Consider the following 14012-nt stretch of genomic DNA (forward strand, 5'->3'; position numbering starts at 1 on the left):
GAGAAGACCACTGCAACCTGACAAGATTGTTGTGAAGAGTGCCGATAATGTGTCTGGCCTACAGCAAACACTCAATCTTCAGTGCCTGTTAGATTTTTCTTGTGCTAGCTCTGAAACTCTTCTCTAATCGAGTTGTTTTATCTGCTTCCACGCTGCCAGCTCCAGTATCATTAGCCCTCCACAGAACAGCAGCTCAAGAACACATTCTTCCTTTTGAGTTAAGGCACAACCCAAGCCTCCTGTTTAAACTTCTATTTAAAGAACTCGCCTGCCAGGCAAAGTAGTTTAAGATCAAGAGGCGCCTTCCTTCAGCCACACGTCTGTCCCTCGCTGGGTTGAGGCCCATGGTTCGGAAAGTGTGGCCGAAGAAGAAAAGCCTTCCACCAGGCTGTGCTCAGCTAGAAACGCACACCCTAGAGAAGTTTTAAAACTGCACAGGAAGCATGTTCGATCTCAGAGAACACCCAATTTTATGCTTCTGTTTAATACTCTTCAGTAAGTGAGGTTCGCTAAGTGTAAAGTGAGAAGGCTGGACCAGGCGGTCTTCTAGCTACAACGTCTGAAGGTGCTGAGGTTCATCTCAGGCTCCTGCCGGAGCCACAGACCGAGATGTGACAGCACTGCACATACGTGAAAACACAAAGGAAGCAGGCGGGCAGCTGTCCTTCCCAACAGAATATCCTTTGTAACGACATCAGGGAGGTGCAGCTAATGATACTTTTGTCCTACTTATTCCCAATTAAAACAGAGTATTGTTTTTTAACTGCAGGCACTCCCAACTAAAGCCACAGAAAACTCCCTTTCTTTCCGTCATGACTTGGGTTTTCATGAATCGGACTACATCGCAGCAAACCGAATCCTGAAGAAACCAGGACAGGACTAACCTGCTCTCCTGTTCTCGCCGGGGAAGGCAGCAGACACACTCTCTCCTTGAGCGTCATGTTGGCCTGATGAAAACCCCAGTCCAGGTCAGACGTGGGGGGAGGACCTGGGCATCTGCAGAGGTAAAGCGCGAGCTCCCAGTCCACCTGCTTGCTTTCGATTTCGGTTCTGGAGCAGCTGCCTCCCAAGGTGTTACAAATCTAGCAGCCACTTGCTCCTACTCATTCATTCTATTTCCTCCCCGCCCCTGATGCAAAATCTGGCAACGGTGCAGGAACACAGTTCCAGCTCTGAGTCACCACCCCGCCGTGGCCCAGCGGAGCGCTGCTGGGGGTGAACTGTGAGGCAGGTGCTGTGTGTCTCCAGCCTTGATTCTTCTGTTCTTTGAGGCTCGGGCTGGCTGTCCCTCTAGAAATAGGACATAAGAAACACCCTACCCTAACAAGCTCTGGAGTCGGAAGGAATTGCTCTGTTCTGCCACACTGGCTGAAATCGACTCCACGGCAGAGCCTTTGATGGAGAAATGATGGCTCCCATATCACTGTAGCCCCCTTTTCGAAAGGTCAAGTTACACCTCTCACTTTCACGAAAGACCGACATTAATGAGTACCTGTTTTTGCTAACTGAAAGAAATCCAAAGAGGATGTTCGCTTCTACGGAAAAAAGGTGAGAAGCAAAAATAGCGTTCAGCATTTGTTTTGCAGGGAGCTGTTGCAAAGGCAGCACGCGCCCCAAGTGAGAGCCTCTGCTTTATCTCGACTTATATTGTGCATTACTGCTTTTACTATATGGTAGTGCTATTTTAGGTTTTATGAGTTATTTGGTATAATTTGATAAGTTTTTGGGGGAGTGTTGGAACATTCCAAAAATTTTCCACATAAATTAATGGTAATTACTTCGCTTTACGCTATTTCATCTTACAAAAGGTTTCATAAGAAAGCTCTACTTTCAGGGAGCAGGGGAAACCTGTATTTCACACAGTGAGGGCCAGGAAGGGTCGAGCAGTTAAAAGCCACTGTACCTACTCCCCCTCGTAACAATCTATGGCTCTTTCGTCACTGTTTGGGATGGTTAAGGTCCAATCAGCATCAATTTAACCCTGTGGCTCTCATTCCCAGAAAAGGCCTGAAAAGGAGAAAGTGAGAGGGATCAGAAGTGAAACTAAGAAACCAAAATGCCTTTACTACCTGTGGCTTTATCCCCACAGCCCAATATCAACACTGTGGCTCTTTGCAACCTAGGTCTAGATCAGGGGTGGGCAACCTTTTTGTGAGTGCGTGCCAAAACCAACAAAATCTCTGACTCAAAATTCTTCTGCGTGCCAACCCTAATTTTCTGAGAACATGTTACGCCTACTTGATATCTCTTAAGGTGTACGTATGTGAAGAAACTTGAAGAAATAATAAAATTCATTCGAGCATCAAAAACACCTTATATGATGATGAAAAATACATTTATTTTTTAATGTATACATGTACAATGATAGTCCAACAGAAAACTTTATGACTCTGATATTATCAGTGGGACTTTTGCTGCTGCATCACTGATGACAGAGATTTTATATCAGGTTTATATTTCGTGCCCTTCAGAGATATGCACGAGCTACTACTTTCATCCATCAGGCTACTCCTCTTATGAGACTTAACAAAATTCATCACTGAGAACAAAGATTCATAAGCATATGTGAATGAAACCAAAACACTGGTCGGATCTAGGAAGGCAGGGAGAGTTAAGGCAGAGGCATAGAAATTGCTCTTCCCCTCTCTCGTCAATCCATGTCTATGGTCTTTAAGATAACTTGATATGTAAAATTATTTATTTATCTAAGATGCACCTACACTGAATTTATCTGAAAAATATAAAAGTCGATATTAAGAAAAAAATTGTAAATGGAAGATTATAAGAGAGGGTTTCGTGTGCCAGCAAAAGTTACTGGCGTGCCATGTTTGGCAGGCGTGCCAGGGGTTGCCCACCCCTGGTCTAAATGCAAGCACCACGCAGATTTCACAGCTACATTCCAGTGCTTACATAGTGCCTGGCACACAGCAGGTACTCAATAAATATCTGTTGAATGAAAAAAACAATACAGGCAAATTTTATTGAGCCTACTTGGAATGACAGGTTTACTAAAACCTGTACCAGCATTTTTTTTCCCTTTTAGAAATCTCCACATCCTTCATAACTCCTACCACTGCCTGCAGTGAATGTTCTACCAGTCTCTAAATGCTCAGATGACTTGCTGTGAAACTAATAAAGCTCAAGTTCTAAGGCCCCTCACTTTCACAAGCCCCATCTAAGGTCTCCGGAAGGGCCCTAGCAATGTGTTGGCATACCTTGTGCAATTTCATACATTTTAAAAGAAGTCCTCCCAAAACATAGAAACATCAAGTGCCACAAAATATAGATCTGCCATAGCAAAATGATCACGCATCATCCTGACACGTCAGCCGAACAACACTTGTTTTAGCCACGGAGGAGATATCCCCAGCCTGCAGACACATCCTCCTCAATCACAAGTCCGCTGCTGTAAAGACTGGAGTAGGGTTGAGAACACAAACTCCATTCGTCCAACATGTAGTCAGCCCTATTATGGGCTTAATACTCAGTTCTTTGGGGTAAAACAATGTTTAGGACATAATTATCCCCACTGAAAAGGAACTTACAATCCAGACTAGACCAGTGGTTCTCAACCTTGGCTGCACATTAGAATCACCTGGGAATCTTTTTAAAATCCTGATTTCTGGGCCTCATCCTCCGGAAATTCTGTTTCTTTGTTACTAATGTTGTGGTCCCACCCCATAACAAAGAGACAGAATTTCCGGAGGATGAGGCCCAGAAATCAGGATTTTAAAAAGATTCCCAGGTGGTTCTAATGTGCAGCCAAGGTTGAGAACCACTGGACTAGACGGACATGGCCATATATAGAAACAAATAAATATGTATTTTACATATTGAACATAAATACAGGGGTGGGCAAAAGTAAGTTTACAGTCGTGAGTACGCAAATCAGAGTATATTCTTGTATTATTATTTATTGTATTATTTTCCATATGAACAAGTGTAAACCTACCTTTGCCCACTCCTGTAATATCAATATACATAACTACAGATCAGAGGAGGTGTCATAATAGAAAAGTATAGGCACACCTACTTGCTGAGTATCAATCTGTTAGCTACAACAACCCTAGAAGGTATATCATTTTACCTTCATTTACAAACGAAGGCATTGAGGCCCAAAGGAGTCAAGTGCCTTCCCAAGGTCACAGAACCAGTAAGTGGCAAGGTCAGAATTCATGCCCAGATCTGCCTGACTCCAAAGTGTGGGCTGGTTTATAGTGACTACACTTCAGCTAGTGGCCAGTTGCCCTACAGAACCTCCAAAATGTCTGGGGAGACGTGCTGGTTTCAGGGGTACAGGAACCACATTTTGCACCAGCAGAGGTCGGAAGCTTCCAAAGCCCACACGCCTGGGAGTGGAGAAACAGAAAGCGCCATGAGCTTACTACTCATCAGGTGTATAGGCATTACCTTTGTTCACAAAGCAACACCCTAGCAGGAAGGGGTGACAGCTACCCAGGAGCCAGAAGAGGCCACGTGAGAGGCTCCCGCCCTGCAGTCCTGCCTCCAAACTTCCTGGTCCCTGCAGCCGAGTCAGTCATGCTGGGGCACAGCTCCCAGTCCAGTGTCTCCGTCACACCCGTTCTGGCTCCTACAGCCTCCTTATCTCTCACCACCTCCCTATACCCTTGGCTCCTGCCATACTTAATTATTCACGAGTGCCCAACTCACCCTGCCTTCCTACCTCTGGGCTTGGACTCCTGCCTTCCTTTTTCCTAATGAAGTCTGCCCGCCCAGCCAGTGTGGCTCAGTGGTTGAGTGTCGATCCATGAACCAAGAGGTCACCAGTTCGATTCTGTGGGGGTGCATGCCCGGGTTGTGGACTCAGTCCCCAGTAGGGGGCATGCAGGAGGCAGGTAGGTGATCAATGTTTCTCTCTCATCGATGTTTCTATCTCTCTATCTCTCTCCCTTTCTCTCTAAAATCAATAAATAAAATATAAAAAAAAAATAATTTAAAAATTCTGCTCAGCCTTCAAGGCCCCTTCTCTTCCCAGTGGTCCTTCCCGATCACCCCAGGCTGCTCTGCTTTTCTTTGTCCTCTACACTCAGCATGGAAGGCTTACACTCTCCACACAGCAACACTCCCCACCAACTCTTTTCATTTTACCTCCCCAAAACGAAGCACTACGTGCTATAGGAGGGCACAATCTAAGAAAGCAGAAGCTCCTTTCTTGCCTCCAATTCAGTGTCCATCTCAGAGGCAATGCCTTTACATTTCTTGTGAAATTTTTATGCATTTAAAATTTTATCTATACATCTTTTTTAAAAAAAATTATTTAAATAAAATAAAACTATATATTATTCTACCACTTGCTTGTTACTTTACATGTCTTAGATTCTTCCACGTCTGAATGCAAGGATGAACATAGCAGCCTCCTGCGCACACGGCTCTGCCAGGACCCCCAGACCAGACCAACCAGAGAGAGATGACCTGGGAGCCCATCCCAGGTACTAATCTTCACCAACATGTGTCAGAGATTTCAAATTGATATCCTGGGGGAGAGGGGGTGTCCCCAAAATTAGTTTTATTTGAGCCAAAGTTTAAAAATAGGAAAAGTTCATATAAAAATCCAGCTTATCTTGGAAAAATGACAACTGTGGCAACACTGGGACCCCAGGAGAGGTGGAATGGCACCTTCAGTTCACCTCAGTCCCCGCCGCTCCCTACTGCTTCCCACTGGCGAGGGTATATGCCTCATGCTATTTATCATCACACCTGCCTTTCTGATTTTCTTACCGAAGAGAAATTTCTTTGCATCACGATCTCAATCAGAATTGGGAAAACAAAAGATAAACAGAGTGAGCTGCGCATTCCAAAACAAACTGGAGATCATAAACACAGTCTGCTTTTCTGTGCAGACATCTGGGTTGGCAACCCCTGTCTTCTACCAACACCATCTTTTAAAAATAACTGCTTGTGACAGGTATTCAGGAAGATTCTTTAAAAAGCCCACAAGTACCAGATGATCAGACCTGAATGATATTGTATTATCCCCCCACCCCCCGCAACAATGACATAGGACATAGTGTATTCATTCATTGATGTAACAACATTTGAGAGCCAACCAGACGCCAATCACTAGTGTCTTGCACTGCCTAAGTAACCAAGAGGGTGGGGGATGTTCGACAGCATAGTCTCTATGTCCTGTCAAAGGTCAACAAAAGGACAGAGTTTTTCAGATTTTCAGATTCGTGAATGAGAATCTGCTTTCTTAGGCAAGAGCATAAATTCTCAGTTTATTAAGCCAACTTGAGATCTGCCATCAACTTGAGACCTTTCATCGAAAGGGTAACCCTTGCTTTCCAGAAACCACAGGATTAAGAGTTTCAGAGCTAAAAATGGCACAGAGCTCACCTCTCCCAATCTCTGTTTTACAGATGAGGAAACCAAGGTCTGGGGAGGTTAGAGAATTGCTCACAGTCATAGTTATTACCAACCATAAATTAATGCTAATTCCTGGAAACAAGTATCATGAAATAAATCATACATTGTTTTAAAACTAATTTCCTGCCTTAAACAAAATCCATTTCCCAGTGACTAATTTCCACTAACAAACATGAAAAATATATTTTAGAGCCGGGAATTTTTTTTTTGTCCAGTCAAAACACCTTGCACAGAATTCCAGGGCTGTTGGTCTGGATTCGTGTGGCATGGGGGAGAAGGCCATTTGAAGAGAGCGGCAAAGACTAGACAGGTGCATCTACAAGACAAGGACTCCCAAGAATTGCCAGAAACTACCAGAAACAAAGAGAAGGGCATGGAATGGACTCTCCCTCAGAGCTTCAAAAGGAGCCAACCCGACCAGCACTTTAATTTCAGACTTCTGGGCTCCAGAACTATCAGAGGACACGTTTCCATTGTTTTAAACCACCAGGCTTGTGGTAGCTTGTTATGGCAGCTCCAGGAAATGATATAGAATCTGTATTAGTTTAGTGGCATTGATGTATTACAAACCCAATTAGTCAAAAGTGTAGAAAAGCTGTCACCAAGCCAGTAGGACCTTGGGACTCACTTAATAGTAATATAAGGTCCAAAAGAAGGGAGGTTAAAAAAAAAAAAAGGTCTATTTTGAACTGATCAGACCCCATCCAAATACTGTGTTCACCTCTGGTGACCACACCCGCAGGCCAGAGTGGAAGCTGGAGCACATCTAAGAGAGACAAGCCCCGACCGTGAAGGGCACCAATGGGTCAAACCTCGTCACGGAAAAAACTGGAGTTTCATGGCCTGAAGACTCAGGGCGCATGACCGCCGTCATCATTTCAGAAGGGCTATCACGAGGAAGAGAACTTTGACTTGTTCCCTGAGGTCCAAGATGGCAGAACTAGAATCAGTGGGTCAAGTCACTGGGAGACACTTTCAAAGAATTATGTGTCGACAATGTCACAGCCAGAGTGGCCTCTGAACATCAGACTGGCTGGCTGCCTCCTGTTGGTGGAAGTTTTCAAGCTCAGGCCAGAAAACTATTTGGCAAGATGTTGCTAAAGAACGAACACAAACCCCAGGCCTGAAGTCTGCTCTGTGATTCTAGTAAGCCATGAAACACACCATTTAGCAGTTAAGTGAGTCAAGAGATTTCTGAAATACCCCCGTATTAGGAGATATTTTGGAGGGAAAACAACAAAACAAAGCCCCGTACAGATCTACGACTTAGAACCGATGCCCATATCCCAGGAACCTGGCCGCAGGAGCAGGTGGTCAGCCCCATAGTGGAGGCTGGGTTAGGTCCCTTAAGCCCTTTCGCAGGAAGTTTACACAGTACCTATGTGAAGCCTTTTCTTTTAGACACGCAGCTTTGATAGTCCAGTGTGACCAGTCTCCATTAACAAACCACTGGGTCCATTTTCTGAGTACCTGCCATTGGGAGTAACTGCTTGAAGTGCTTGCACATAGTACCGCGAACATCACTTCAACACTGCGAGGGATTATCATCTGAGGGAACCATGGGTAAGAGGGGTTAAGCCATTTGTCCAAGGCCATACATTTCTGAAGGATTTAGGATTCCCATTGGAATCCAAGTCCAGAAGCCAAACTCTTTTCTTGCACCATGATGTCTCCTCTGCACTTCATGAATTTAATCTGTTCCAGGTCAGTATCAATTCCAGGCCCACTGGAAAGCAAACAGGCGGCTTTCCCTCTCTGGGCCTCAGTCCCCTCATCTGTAAAATGGGAGAAGGTTGGAGATGATGAGCACAGGGAGCCCTTCCAGCTCTGACACGGGGAGCTGCTCGACTAGGCTCATTTTCTCCACGTCACCTGCACACTGGTAGGGCTGAGAAAGTGGTGATAGGGGAGGGGGGCATTCTCTAGTACCAACCACCGGGGAGACCACAGCCAGTAACTTTCCCCGTGCTGCCTTGAGGTCCGACCAGTCATGGAAGGAGGAAACCAAGACCAGGCACAAAGTCGGCTGCATGCGCTCACTCACAGGTGTGCAGTGTAGAATGACCCACATAAATCCTGACATTTAGCACTTCACTCCATAAACCGGGCGGTGCTGTAAAGTATCAGCACGCAGATCTGAGGGCGAGCGCTGGCAGAGCCTGGGGGACAGCGAGAGGAATTCAAGCTCAGGGTCTTTGTTTGGAAAAGATTGGGCTGTCAGTGGGGTGTGCGAGGTAAAGCAGCCCAGCCACATTCCAGGGGGAGGAGCCTCCTGCAGCTGCTCCCACAGCCTGGATGCTAGCCCTGCTGCTTCCTCACACACTCGCTCAGGACCTGCTATTTCCCAACAGCCCCGCTGAGGGTATCCTAACAATATTAACCGACCAACCACACAGGGGCACTGGCCCCGCATCCCTCAGGACCTGGGAAGGGGTCCACCCCACCCTCAGTGCTGGGGTGGGAGAGGACATCCGGGCAGGGAGGGGCGCTCTCTGCCTCTCTCACTTCTAGTAAAGGGTGAAGTGAGATGACTTCGGAAACCCCCTCCCAAGCCCATTTCCTTCTCAATTTCCTACAGATGCCCATTCCGGAAGGGAGCCCAGGTTGAGGAGCACACCAGGAAGAAAGTGCCTAGCCCGCAGGGCCCTGAGTGCCCAGACCTTCCAGTGAGCAACCACCGAGCCCAGGCGCAATATCCTGACGGACCGGCCTGGTTTTAGTCCAGAATTTCTTTCCTTTTTGTTTTGGTTGGATGGGGGACAAAGCAGGACAGGAGAGGGGGCGGAGCAGGAGGAAGGCATCAAAGTGAGAGGAGGAGGAAGAGTGTGGGTTTGGAGGCAGGACTGGGTCCTAATCAGAGCTCCACTGCCAGGGCGGGCTCTGTGAAGGACCTCTAAATGCTGCCTGGCATCGAGGAGGTGAACAATGAGGGTAGCTGTCCTAATCGAGGTCCCCTCTCCCTAAAGAAAACCTACCAGCGCTTCCCATCCTAAATTGAGTGCCCATCATGCCAGGGTGCCAGACTCCTGGTAGTTCGTGAAAATGTGTGAGGAAGGAGGGGTAATGGATAAAGAACCACGTGAGATAAGAGAGAGAGATCTGTAACCGTAACTTCAGTGAGCACACCCTATCATACTCCAGACACTCGGCGGGCATTGTCTCCTGCCTTGTTTTGTCCCAGAGGGGTAAGTACTATTATCTTCATTTCACAGATGAGGAAGCTGAGGATGAGAAATATTACAGGGCTTGTGCAAGATTACACAGCTCGGTGGGGGCAGAGCCAGGATTCAGACCTGACTCCAGAATTGGAGACAAAGGTTGAAATATTCCCCATGCAGGTAACACGGCAAAACTGTATTTCCAAGGCAAGAAGGAAACTTTGGTACAGGGTAGCAGGGGTGGGCAAACTTTTTGACTCGAGGGCCACAGTGGGTTCTTAAACTGGACTGGAGGGCCGGAACAAAAGCATGGATGGAGTGTTTGTGTGAACTAATATAAATTCAAAGTAAACATCATTACATAAAAGGGTACGGCCTTTTTTTTTTTTAGTTTTATTCATTTCAAACGGGCCGGATCTGGCCTGTGGGCCGTAGTTTGCCCACAGCTGGGGTAAGGGCTTCCTAGAAGGAGCCGTTCTTTAGATTATTAGAGTTTTCATGTGCTGAAAATAAATCACCAGCCTTCCACATCCCTGTCTGGAGGTCACAGCTCCCCGGTGTGGGTACTCGCTGGAAGCCTGAAGGTTAGAGCCCAGAACTTGCTGGTGACCTTTAACCCAGAGCTACTCTCACTTTTGAAGAAACTAAAGGAAATCAAAGCACAAAGCTCCTTGGCTCCTCACCATCCACCTCTCCGCGCACCCACTACTTTGCAGACAGCCACAGTCTCTGATTCTGAATCACACATTTAAACTACACTTTTCCAGATCCAGAGTCAACTCCCCAATGTCAAACAGTATCACCGGGGAGGGATGCAGGCAGCAGCGAGCTCAGTGAATCACCTTCTCCGCTAGTGATGGTATCTGATGCATGTTAAACGCTTCCCTGCAAATCCTCAAGTGCCTATTAATCAGTGAACCAAGAACACAGAGGGCGCCAAGGGAAAATCTGCCATTGCAGGGGATAAAGCAAATTGTGAGATGCCTCCTTACTGAGGCACAAAGACTGCTAAACCCAAGGTGAGGCAGGGATGGTAACCGCCCCGTCACGGAGACACTTGGTCCTCCTGGCCACAAAGCAAGACATTAAAGAGCCCTCAACTAAATAAAAGAGGCAAAACCCACCCCTCCCAGACTCATCTGGGCACTGGCTGGGCCAAGGACAGACTTGGCCAAAACTGACTGAAAGAAAAACCTGGAAAAGTCACTTGCTCTTGCAGCATTTCACTTTCCCCTTCCCTATAAAACGGCCCTAGAATTCCATCAGCGCTCCCCAGCTCTCCAGATGAAACAAGGTACGTACGTGCATGATGGTCCTGCCCCTTCTCGTGCTAAAGACCCTCCCTGGGAAAGCTCAGGTCCTTCCCAGCTCACACACTGCCCTGGTGATGGCCCCTGAGCTGTATGTCCTGCGCTGTCCACTCTCGGGCCCTGAATTCCTACATCCAACGGCCTACAGGACACTTAGGGCCACTACATCAACATACTGCAAAATGGAACCCTTCCCGTCCCTTTTCCTCCTTCATTCCCCACTTCCTAAAACCACCATCTAGTGATTTTCAACCAGGGGCATTCGGACAAAGAGCAGTGGTATTTTTGTTGTCACAATGACGAGGGGCACATTTAGTGGGCAGGGGCCCCAGCTGCTAAACGGCACTGTCCTGCACAGTGAAAACCTGTCCCTCCCCAAATGCTGGAAGACATCCTATCGCTTTCCCTCAGTCCCTATCAGTCGCTGAAACCAGCCAACTCTACCTCTATATCACCAATGCAGCCCACCCTCTCCACCCGCACGGCACCCCCACGCTCACTGGAGGACTGCAGTGGCCTCTAGGTTGCCATCCTTTCCCTGTACCCACTCGCCACCTATTCCCGATTAACTTTCAACAGTCCTCCACACAATACCTGTAATATCCCTAAACCTACAAACTGTGACTCCTTGCCTTAAAATCATCCAAGAGATCCCCCCACTTTCTGGATAAAGGCAAACACCACCCTTTATCTGTTCCCTGCCTCACGGCTCACCTCTCTCTCATGGATACCCCTGGTGGTACCTCAGTGTCTGTGCACACACTGCTCTATTTTCTTGAAGGCTGTCTCCCTGTCTCTCTGACTAACTTCTATCTTTCAAGACTCAGTGCGAGGATCACCTCCTCCGGGAAGCCTTCCTAGACGTGAGGTGGAGTTAAGTGCCTGCTGGTGCCCATTGGGATCACAACATTGACCATCTTATTCTGACTGTCCTGCTTGCCCTACCGCTCTGTCAGCTCTGACTCTCTAGCACTGTGCCAAGTATACAATATGAGCTTGAAAAATAGCCAGTGTATTAGAATTTACAGCTGACAAAGCAGCCTCTCCTGCGGTATAATGACCTGGAGAGGTAGTTACTGTCATTATTTCCAATTTACAGAAGAGGAAACCAAGGATCCAAGAGGTTAAGTTCTTGTCCAGGTTCACATGGCTGGCTAAGGGGCGGAGCCACAGTTGAAACCAGGTTCTCCGAAGGCAAATTCTTTGCCTATTGCCATAACATCACTTTACACGAAAGGTTATAGAACAGATATTCAGTTGGGTGTGGGAGGTGTCATAAGCCTGCCTTCTGTAGACCCCGGGGTAACCTCGCCTGTAAAATCTGAGCTCTGCAAACCCATCCACATTATGCAGCTGCACAGCACCACTGGGGAAGAGGGGTGTCACTGTCCTGTGCTCTTTGGGCCTGGGTGGAGGTAGAGTGGGGGTAACTTAAAAACCCATGCACATTACCCAGTTGCATAACATCATTCATCCCCCATCATCTACCCTTCCTTCACCCCAGTCATACCATGCAGTACCCCAAAGCCAACAAAAGAGCCTGGTTTTACTACTGGAAACAGCCGCTCTCTGCCTGCATGCAGCATGATAACCTCCAGCGTGCCGGCTGGGTGCAGGGAGAAACAGCGGAGGACTGGAGGTAAGTGGTAGCATTTAAAGTGGCCATGCGTTAAGTGCCAGTCACTTTAAATGGGCTGCTCGCAGAGAAGGTGCGTCAGCCAAGACTTCTGAGTGGCCTTCTGAGTGGCCAGGAGGGGGGCAGGAGAGCTGTGAGCGGGCGGAGGCCTCCCAGCTGTCCCGCAGTGCCACCTGAAAGGCTGCTAGTTCCTAATTACTTTCCCAGAGTTTTCATGAGCACCTCGCATATGCCATTTTGCTCCAGGAACATAAAGCAATTAGAAATGGGGTTTCAGACTTCAGAACTCTAACCGAGGCTGCAGTGGAGCGCACTGCCTTGTGCACACGCACATTTGGCTCAAATGGGAATTTCAAAGGTGATTAAGGAAACGTGCAGTTTGGTTCTGCAAACCTCTTACTGGGAGAGGAAAATGATAAATGCTCGTTCCAGGGCTCTGAGGGCAATCACTACCCACTTCAGCAGTGTCATGGAGATATCACCATGACAACCACCAAAAGGCTTCCTTCCTCCATGGCAAAGACAATAGAAATTTTAATTAAGGTCATTCTTTTTTTTTTTTTTTTCTGACCAATGGAAGAAAAACATCAACAAAATGTTACCCAGAAATACATGACCAGGAACACTTTCAGAATTCAAATATACTTCTTGCGTCTTTCCAGACTCACATGATCTGCCCCCATCTTCCCAAAGCCCAGCCTCCTGCCCTCAAAAACTCCAATTTTATAGATCTCATAAATTTACATTTGTCTAGATCTTTTATCAAATATTATAAAACCAGGTAAACACTCTAATGTAATTTTCTGACTGAGAAGAGGATTTTAGTCATTTTTCTTTCAGTCATAAAATTCAAAAGGTCTGACACGTTTTTATAAAGTGCTTCCAATAAATTCTGAGACAACTCAAGATTCCACGAGGGCTCAGTGGCCTTTGGGCAGAGGCAGATTTAGATTAGAACACATGCTTTGTTTCCCTGGGTGACTTTGGGTTAGTTACTTAACCTCTCTGAGCTTTAGTTTCCTCATCTGGAGGAGAGAAGTACTAATGCCTACTTGGGAGCATTGCCAAGGAGAAGCAGTGATGGCCGTAACATGCCAACACTTTGCTATCAATAAATGGTGGCAAGCATTATTATTACTTTGCCTTATTTAGCCCTGAAAGAATGAGGAGGGCCTTGTGCATTCTTCCCAGGAAATGTCTCTGGCATGTGCTGGCCGCTCTCCCTTCTCAGAGTCCTAAATTCAAGCTTTCATCTCAACCACCTGGACTATTCCAACAGCTCCCAACTGACTTCCTTGTGTCTACCAGTGGTTCTCAACCTTCCTAATGCCGTGACTCTTTAATATAGTTCCTCATGTTGTGGTGACCCCCAACCATAAAATTATTTTCGTTGCTACTTCATAACTGTAATTTTGCGACTGTTATGAATCATAATGTAAATATCTGATATGCAGGATGTATTTTCATTGTCTTTGACCCACAGGTTGAGAACCATTCTCTCTAGTTCACCATCCTCATGGC

The 14012-nt window shown here is 46.8% G+C and overlaps 1 protein-coding gene across 1 annotated transcript in view; it reads right to left on the reverse strand.

Annotated features, from left to right (window-relative positions):
• The window catches only part of PLEKHA7 (pleckstrin homology domain containing A7), an 89397-nt gene extending 88331 nt beyond the window's left edge, over window positions 1-1066 (reverse strand). The window contains exon 1 of the mRNA XM_015560348.1: window positions 885-1066. The gene's annotated coding sequence lies outside the window, so the exon portion shown is untranslated. The remainder of the gene's footprint in view (window positions 1-884) is intronic.
• Window positions 1067-14012: the final 12946 nt, after the last annotated feature.

This window comes from Myotis davidii, unplaced genomic scaffold (assembly GCF_000327345.1).
Source record: "Myotis davidii unplaced genomic scaffold, ASM32734v1 scaffold73, whole genome shotgun sequence".
In the NCBI taxonomy this organism is placed as follows: Eukaryota; Metazoa; Chordata; class Mammalia; order Chiroptera; family Vespertilionidae; genus Myotis; species Myotis davidii.